Consider the following 10537-nt stretch of genomic DNA (forward strand, 5'->3'; position numbering starts at 1 on the left):
CGTTATTTGTTATCCGATTTTAGTGTGATTTTCAGAAGTTTGCTCTGTGAAGTTTACTCTATCTATTTAGATAAAAATATTTTCAGCCCGGATCATCACTTTAATTACCCATTGTCAGGAAAGAAATTTAATTATAGATGTGTTTCAGTCCTTGATCTAGGTTAGAGTAGGCCTGTAAGCAAGCATGTACGTATGTTTTGAATATTTCAAAAGCAAGCGTTGGAAACGTTGTACCAGGTTTATGTCATATTTTATACAGGTCTTAGAAATATTTCTAATTGGTGAAGCATTTTCATACAGGTGTCATAAATAGCCAAAAGTGATCTAGCATTGATGAATGTAGGTTTACAGATACGCAGGCTGTGTCTTTTCTTAATATGAATGTGTTGCTTTATGCACTCATCTGTAATTGAAATTCTTTGAATTTTTACTTTGAACTTTATAAAATTTTACAGTTAGTCCTAGTAACGGGAGGGTATATTAAGAGGTTAATTTTAGTAATTCAGGGGAAAACCACCTTAGCTAGAATAGACCATAGATGATAGAATAGGCAGTCGAAGTTAAAACTGAGGGACTACGTCGGTGACGAGATAACGACCCCAGCTGCCGCAGGTTCTCCTCCGACAGGATTCGTCAAAACTCATGTCATTCTTGGGGGCTCGATCTCGTCCACTAATTCGTTGAAACCACATTTCTGATCTGGGGGCTACTCAGGGGCAAGACTGTCTGCGGAGGCCGAGTGGAAGAGATATCGCAAGCTGCGGAGGCCAGGAACTGGACCGACCACCAGGGCCGAGTGGGGCATGTCAAACCAGAAGTGACGATGGGGGCTCTAGTCAACTGTTATTATTAAATTAAGTTATATTTTGTTATCCATATCCATGTATATTTTCTTGTACAATCATTGTCAAAGAAATCAAAAGAAAACAACAGAATGAATGAAAAGATTTGATGAAATCTTTTAATTTTCTATCGAAAGTCATATGGAAGTTCATAAATACAAAGGGTGATCAAGATTAGCATAATTTTTTTTTCCTTACCCATGTCCTTATAGCAGAATCCGAACCACACCTAAGTTCTAAAGGGGACAGGGTGACCAGACGTCCCGTATTTCCCGGGATCGTCCCGTATTTTGCTCCTTTGTCCCGGCGTCCCGACAAACCTTTCCCGTGACGCCTATTTGTCCCGTATTTGAGAATATTGAACAAAATGTAGTTAATACATTTAAAAGTGACGAATTTTCATCAAATAACCAACAGATCCGAAGCAGAGACAACAATAAAATCGATAACTGTAAGCTTTTGCAAGTTTTGCGGTGATTTTCTTGCTAATTGAACCCAATATATTGCAAACGAACTGGCCTCCTGCCCGTGTGAGGCAGGCTACTATCTAGGCAAGTATATCGGAGCAGATTCTCAATGGTGCAAACAATTTTGATAAACAGCTTTCCACCAAAATAATCACATAATCGGCTGGAAATTTGTATAATTATATTATGGATTCTTAGATTACTGATTGGATCGTTTTTGTTTGAACTCTTTTCCTTTTTCTTTCTAATTCTTTCTTCATCCTTCTATCCGTCCTGCTTGCCTTTTTTTGTTCTATCTTTATTTCCTAAGTCTTTCCTGATCCTTTCTCTCTGTGTTCATTTTTCTTTCTTCCTCCTTTCTCTTACCTACCATCTTTCAGTAATCTTTAAAAACATACTTGTTCTCATGTTAGATTATTTTGTTTAGGAAAAGCACCATGTATGTTGCAATGTTTTAATTTTTCATTTAGTATTTATGTATTTTATTTTCAGTATACCTGTATTAGACTTAATTGCCTCTTTTGTAAAGCGCATAGAGATTCCGTCGAATATTATGCGCTATATAAGCATCTATTATTATTATTCTTCGTTTAAAATTTTCTTTGTTTCCTTCTCCTTACCTCTGCTTTTCTTTCTTTCTCTCCTTCCATTATTTTTTTTCATTCTTTCCTCCCTTCATTCTTTCCTCCCTCTCTTTCCCCTTTTCTTTCATTTTTTTCTAATTCTTTTCCCTTATTCTTAACTCCTTCCTTCCCTTTTTCCTCCCTTCCTGTTTTTCTTCTTTCTTTCTTTGTTTTTCTCAAAAAATGAAGGAAACATTTTTCTTTCCTTCATTCTTTCTGTCCTCCTTTATTCTTACTTTCTTTTCTTTCCTTTCCTTTATTTTGTCTTTCACACATTTATTCATCTTCCATTTCTTTTTCTTTCTTTCTTTCTTTCTTTCTTACTTTCTTTCTTTCTATATTCAAATCAAAGAATGACGGAAACCTCTTTCTCTCTTTAATTCTTTCTTTCATCCTTCTTTTATTCTAACTTTCTTTTATTTTATTTTTTATTTTTCCTTCATTTTCCCTTCACTTTTTCTTTCTTTCTTCTCAATTCATCTCTTTTCTCTCGTCTTTTCTTTCTCTCCTTCATTCTTTCGTTCACCCTCCCTTCCAACTCTTTATATATTTTTTACAAGTCTAACAGTTTTGTTGCCTTCTTTGTTGATCTCTAATTTTGTCAATTGTCCCGTATTTCATTTTGTGACATCTGGTCACCCTGAAAGGGGAGTAAATGTGACTGCATTTGTTTGTACTTATTTTAAATGTAACATAAAACTATCGTTTGTTTTGAAAAAAAAATCAGTTGGATAATCTGAAGGCCATTATTTTACATAATACGAAATTTTTCAAATATCAGCTGCGGGAAGGGGTAAGAAATTCAAATATGTGGTGCCGGACAAAGTGTAATGCGACTGACTGGAGTTTTTTATTTGAAGAAATATTAAAAAGTAATCAGTCACTATTTTTCCATGTCATTTTTGTGTAATGCAACTGACAATATGACAGCATACAATCTTACTGTATATCTTGCTTAAAATCCTTGGATGCCAAGTTATATTAACACTATATAAACTTGACCCCAAAAAACATGGCCCTGTAAAATTGACAGCACCAAGTATTAGAAAAGACACTTAAAAGTGTAATGCGACTGACCGTGGAATCGCTCATATTTGTGTGAGTGAGGAATAATGATTTTAAATGACCGAAAATCAATCTACAAATACAATACAATGAGTGATATCCGTTTGCTAAGCATGCACTGTTTGCATTGAAGAAAAAATGAATTATGATGATTGGTTATATCATAAATACAAGTGCACGAAACCTGTCCTAGGCCATGTTGGCAAGCTCAGGAATACTTAAGTGCCCCCCCAAATCTCAATTTTTGCCCCCATCCCTACATCCCGAGCAAGGACCGACGCCCCCTTGAAAACGCTCACTTTTTATACAGAGTACAAGCTGCTTTTGATGAAAAGGGTATATTTGAAGAACCAATCAATTTAGAACCAAAGGAAAGTTAATTCAGCATAATTTTGGGCGATAAGATGCCAACGTAATGACAAATTTATATGTTTCGTCGTAATTTATGTCACGTGTTTTCGTGCATTTCAATATGATTAAAATGTACATTGTATATTGTTAATGCCTCAAGTTGTCAAAATCGGGAGGGGGGGGGGGCAAATTATTCCCTGTGCCCCCCCCCCCCTCTCCATGACCGAGGCCTTTTGCCATTTGTATGAAATAATGACATGGTAAGCAGCGTGCCGAAACTTTTAATATTTTGGCAAGATCATTGGTCGATTCTTTCTGTCGACATTCGATCTTCACAGAGAATTAAATAAGTAATAAAAAAAAATAATAATAAAGTATCTGAATGGAGCATTATAATATTTAATTTTCCAGGGTATATATGTATTGCAAGAAAGAGTATTGAACAATAAACACCTCTGGTGTGAAAAAAATAATTTAGAAATAAAACCATTATGGCAATTGGCAATCCCCAAATTCACCTATTTTGTTTTATACTTTTACAAAATGTTCAGTAAAACCGCATTCCAAATTAAGGACCCCTGTAGTTTTTCAAAAATCATAGTGGTGTATTAAACAAAACGAAGATGAACGGACAAAATGAAACAAGTAACACATTTTGTAGCCCTGCAAACTAGGTAAATAGACAGTAAATTTAACAATATTGCGAAACGCGGACTTAGTTCATGGCGTCACTCATCTAGCCTACATTTTGTTTTGATTCATAATTCTATTTTCAGTTGTGAATAAGGTTCGACTCATGAAGAGGGCAATGTTTGCAGTTCAAAGTGGCGTGTTGTAGTCTATTTCACAGTTCGCTTTCTCATGAACTGATCTGTAAAATTAATTGTGACTGGATGTCTGCTCCACCGCTGCTTTCGCATGATTTCCATTTCCTTTTCAACATCGTAACTATGCTTTGAGTGTCTGTATCACTAGCGTACCTACGGGGGTGGGGGCAGTCTGCCCCCCTGGTGATCCACAACCCATCCAAAGGATGTATCCCTGCCCCCCCCCCGTCGAGCTTGAAAGACCTCCCCCCCCCCGACGAGCTTGAAGACTTTTTTTTTGCTTGTCAATTTGTTTGACGGACGTTTTTGCCCCCCCCTGTGGGAAGTCCTAGGTACGCCACTGGTCTGGGTGTGTTGGTGTGTGTGTGTGTGTGTGTGTGGGGGGGGGGATTAGGGCTGTCCTAGTGTACTTTGAGAGAAGGCAAGAGGAACTCGAAAAAAAGGGGAAGTCATTTAGGACTTCTCAATTGAAATAAATAGTAAAGAGTGACGGTCCTTGGAGGTATCTCCTTTTAATGGCTTTATGTCTTACTCTTCTTTTTTCTTTCCATCTTTCTCTTCTAAGTGTTTGAGAACCAGAACGCGTGCAGCCGCTCCTTCCCCGTCTACCACTGCCCCTGTGAGATATAATTCTTTTTCAATTATTTGCTTTAAACTAACTGTTGCGATTTTATTGGTTGAGAGCCCATTACGTGACTAATCATAATTTCACCAGACAAAATAAAGAATCGTATATATAGAGTGCGTCCCAATAAAATATATACACTTTTTAAATGGCTGCCAAATAAAAAAATGTAGCACTTTGGGGGAAAAGACTTATAGATTATGGAAAGCCAGTAAAGTCAACTTTTAAATGACACCAAAAAGTTGAAAAACTGTTCATGCATGAGCGAGCACTGCCCACTGAAACAAAGGGTATGAAAATTAGGGTGGGTCGGAATTAGCCTTCCCATTTCTTTCAGGTTTGTTGGTACTTGCAGAGTTAAGGGTTATTTGGTGAATTAAAGATCAGTTGTGATCAGTTTGTTGTTTGTGAAAATTGAATGCGTTATTAAATTGAAATTAAATGCATAAGTGATCATGAATGGCAATTTTTAGTGCAGCATTTTGTCTTTATCATGTGGATGTCAATAACGTGTTCATGGCAGTCAGGAGGAGAGGGGTATGACTTAGGTAGGTGAAGTTAGTTTGATGGGATAAAGGTCAACATAACATTTAGCAACGCCTCTCTCAATCTCAACCCCCCCCCCCCGCTTCTCTTCTGTCCGGCCTAGGCTGGACAGAAATAAGCCTCACAGTTTGTTTTTTTGAGTGGTTAATCCTTTGGAACTTGCTATGCTAAATTAATGATTGAGATAAGTTTTGGATTCCTAGGCCAATTTCACGAGTTACTAAATTGAAATGTATATGAGTGAACAGGTTTTGTAACTTTAGTGTAGCATATTCATATTGTGGACCTCAGAAGTGTGTTCATGAGAGTTAGAGTTATGTGATGGTACCTGTAACAAGCAAGAGGGCAAGATATACTAACACTTGGTTAAAAGGGCAATCCCTTTATTTTTGTCTTTTAACAATTTAAAAGTCATATGTACCCTCCCCTATCCACCGCCATTTCCCAGCCCAACCCAACGTCCCCCTCTCTCTGTCTCACTTCCTGGATTGTGGCCTATTCAAATCCTAACTGCCAAGTGACCGTGGCTGATTGTCAGTTTTTTTTATTGAATGATTCCCAAGAAATTTAATGATTATGATGATTAATGAAATGATTTATTGAAAAAATGAATGTTTGATTGATCACATTGCCTATTGAATGAGTTGATTTACTGATAAATTGTTGATTAAATGATAGGAAAAAGTTGATGCCCAATTCAGAATTAATCGTTAAATCAACATTCTGCTCTGGACTTTGCGTACATGACAATAGCCATCAGTCTCTCAACAGAAGGGGAGGGCGGGAAAGAGGGAGGGGGCGGGGGTGAATTTTCTCTTGACCCTTATTCCATCGATCCACTTCTCCCACTTAAGTCCTATCTCACCCCCTATTATCCCGACTCCCATGGACACATTGCTTAGATCCACATGATAAACATGATAAAGTTGAAATGCTGCCCCAAAAGAGATCCAAATGATAAAATTGAAGTGCTGTCAGAGTGTAATTGGTGTTTACTCCGTGCATTAAATTTCAATTTAATCACAAACAACAAACTGATCACAAGTTCACAACTGATCTTTAATTCACCAAATAACCCTCAACATGGCAAGTACCAAACAAACAAACCTGAAAGAAATTGGAATGCTAATTCCAGCCCACCCTAATTTTCATATTCCTTGTTTCAGTGGGCAGTGCTCGCTCAAGCATGAATAGTTTTTCCACTTTTTGGTGTCATTTGAAAAGTGACTTTATTGGCTTTCCATAGCTACAAGTCTTTTCCCCCAAAGTGCTATATTTTTTATTTGGCAGCCATTTCAAAAGTGTATATTTTTGGGGGGACGCATTTTCGAGAGAACCATTTTCTCTTAACCAATTTGATCTTCGTTCTATCATCTCATCTCTTAAATTTCTTATTGTTGCGTAACAAGAATGTTATTGCGCAATATTAATTGTTACGTAACAATTAGATAATTACAAACAAGCGTTACTATGTATGTTTCTGTGAAGGGCGCGCATCCTCAGCCAGTCATCATAACAACATCTGTCTGAGGATGCGCTCTCTGCTTGATACCACACATTGTATATACTCCTGAAGAAGACGGAGGTCCGTCGAAAATTCGAGTAAATAAAACTATGTTGGCATTGAAAGCATTACCTTTTATCTTCTGCATATTTTGTTACTTGTATATATTATATATATATATTATATATATAATATATATATATATATATATATATATATATATATATATAATATTATATATATATATATATATTATATATATATAATATATATATGTATATATATAAAAGGCGGATCCAGGGGGGGCCGAGGGGCCCGCCCCCCCCCCTTATTGACGGAGCAAAAAAAAAAAAAGAGGTTTCCTTTTATCTTCTGCATATTTTGTTACTTGTCTATATATATATATATATATATATATATATATATATATATATATATATATATATATATATATATATGTATATATATAAAAGGCGGATCCAGGGGGGGCCGGGGGGCCCCCCCCCCCCCCTTATTGACGGAGCAAAAAAAAAAAAAGGGGGAAAGAGAGGAGAAAAAGAAGGGGAAACATAAGAGGAGGAAGACGAGTGAATAAAAGTAGATGAATTGATAAAGACTTGGAAAATAATTTTAGAATATTTCATGTCACTATAAAAAACAATTTGCTCGCGCTCGCATTGCCTTTTAGGTGATAAACATATTTTGCTCACTATGGAGCTAAAATGACAAATGTTGAAGTCAATATACAAAGCTTAATACAGCTCGGAAATGGAACTTTCATTATTTTGTTTGATTTAAAATTAATTTCAAAAGTTACTTTGTAAACATTTTTGTTTTATGGTCTGATTAGAAAAAAAATCTGCTCGCGCTGCGCACTTGCAAAATTCAATTTATCAGGTACCTGTTATAATTTTCCTGTTTCCATAAAATTCTACAAATATCACTATTCAGGTCATGTAAAAAATAACTAGCTAGTGCTTCACGCTAGCATTTTGATCGGTAAATTATATATATCCTTCTCAATATTAATTATATAACAAAATCTCAATTTCATGACAGTTTATAAAAAAATCGGCTTGCGATTTGCGCTCGTATTGATTGTTGAAAATATATTAACTCATGCATCTTATTCATAATTACAAAAGTGCCGTCAAGTTTTCAAGCCATAAGATTAACACATTTCGCGCTCTCATTAAGCTTATTAGATTAAAGATAAGATATTAATTTGATAACCAAACTGTCCTTTTTCAGAATGGAATATCGACAAGTTTCATCTCGCATTTAGGAAGGGAAAAGGGAAGATATTCAACATTATGATGAAATAATGTTCTTAGAATGCCCCAATCCTATGTCAAAACTCAAAGGAATATTATTGAAACATATCAACTTTTTTAACTGATCCATATTACCCCTCGCATTTACCTTCAAAGTGCTTGAAATTCAGAGGTTAAATTTACCCTTTTCAGATCGGAATATCAAATATTTCAAGCTCGCGCTTCGCGCTCACTTTATCGATTTTTATGATGAAATAAGGTATTTAAAATGCCAAGATTCAAGATCGTGTCTGTTTTCTTAAAAACACAGCTTTCTCTCTACATGTATTTAAATCATTATCCAATACATCAAAAATTTTCTGCTCGTGCTTTGCGCTCGCATTATTAATGTAGAAAGATTTCCAATTACTCATCATTTTCATGATTTACAAAACATGAATAGAGTGTCCTATTTTAGGTATAAATCTCTAATTTTTCCGCTTGCGCTTCGCCCTTGCATCAATTGTTTACGTATATACTGATCCTTATCACGACTACAAAAAAGTCGTTAACAGATCCCTTTTGGGTTCCGATCAAAACGTATATTGATATTTTCTGCTCGCGCTTCGCGTTCGCAGTAATTATTTAGGATGCACATGGTTTAGGAACACAAACATTGCCCAGAATATTTAAATCTTAGGACCAAATACTTGAAAAAAAAAATAGCCCACGCTTTGCGCTCGCATTATTTAAATAGGGCATATGAGATTATTATATATGTATGTTGATTTATAAGAATAAAGTTTAGAAGTGACTATTAGGACAACCCTTTCAAAGAAACAAACAAAAATCAACTTTGAGCGGCCGATCGGGAAAATGTGGCCTAAAAAAATCAGCCCCCCCCCATTGGCGAAGGCTGGAACCGCCCCTGTATATAAATATTTATATATAGACAATCTGCCGGCGGATCGTACATGTTCCAACTCCGATATCTGCCGCAATTCGGCATATATCGTTTTTGCTATCGTTAATGCACGTAACGTATGTACGTACTTTATGTACGTATATCGGCAAGAGCAAGAGGTACATGACCGCGGCGCGCGAACTCACTAGGCTCCCCCTCCCCGATAATGACAGAGCCGCGCATGCCCTGCTGAGGGTGACGTCATAATGAATAGAAGTATTTAATCTGAACCAAATCCGCCCAGGAACCAAATCTGCATACATAAAACCGAATCAAACCCCGCGGATATGGTTCCAAGTTCCAAGCATGAACGATCTACTGCCGATGAGAACGATATCTGCCGGCGAATACGGTATCCGCCGGTGGAACCTGATCCACCGCTACACCGGTGGGTGCAAAGCCCGCGCGCAGTCTGGGAACCGGCTAGCTTTATACATAAAAAGCTAATTTGCATGAATTAGCTAAGCCTATCTCCGGATCATGGAGATCGGTCAATATGGACTAGATTACAAATATGTATCATTCAAACATTATTGAGGAAGGGATATAAAACAAATATACTGGGCGTTTCAAGTATAGGGGAAATATTCAACCTTTGTGGTCCAACAATGCAACTATTCCCCCGGGGCTTAGTCTCTCTTTCTCAAAAAAAGGTAATTTTCAAACCAACCTCGGATACAATATTATGAACTAATATAGGCCTCCTTTTTCAAACCCAGTATAATTTTATATTAGTGGGCGGTTCGCTATTTGCGCAATAATTATTATTAGATTTCACTTAATTCAGCTCCGATTCAGCTCAGTCAAAGCCTTATGCAATCAAATCTTCGTGTATCATCCGCTTTGGCGCGAATTTATCCTTATGCCTGTGATAATACCTGTCATTTGTTCTAAAAAGGTGCTGTTTATAAAAAAATGTTGTGAAAGTGTTTGGAAAGGGAAACAAAACTATTACCAAGATGCTCAGGATAAACCCTATTTTTTATCAATTCCTTTCTTTTAGAAGAATAATCCATAACACAGGCTGAATAAAAAAAAGCAACATACTGATCCTTCAAAATGCCAACTCGTAGTAATAGGCTACTAACATGACTAATGAGGTGGATAGAAGCCACAGACGCCATTTAGGTTCTGATATAGTCTCCCAAATGTTAACTTTTGTAAAAGTTTTCTCTTTTACTTTATTCTTAGCGAGAACGAGATTGTTTGAAATGTCAATCTGTTGTTCTTATGTGTAGGATGTCTGATAAATATATTGATTTTTCAGAGTAGAGCTGAAGGTAATCCGCTTTACTTTTACTTTGAACGCCTGGCGCGCACTGATTACGGGTAGTAACAAAACAGAGATTTACACTGCTGGTAGCAGATAGAAACACGAGCGAACAGGTAATGGGCTCGGACCCCGTCAATAATTCCACAACCAATGAATATTTAGAAAAATAGTTTGCTTAGATTTATTCACTTTTACCT

The sequence above is a fragment of the Lytechinus variegatus genome, chromosome 14 (assembly GCF_018143015.1).
Source record: "Lytechinus variegatus isolate NC3 chromosome 14, Lvar_3.0, whole genome shotgun sequence".
Classification (NCBI taxonomy): domain Eukaryota; kingdom Metazoa; phylum Echinodermata; class Echinoidea; order Temnopleuroida; family Toxopneustidae; genus Lytechinus; species Lytechinus variegatus.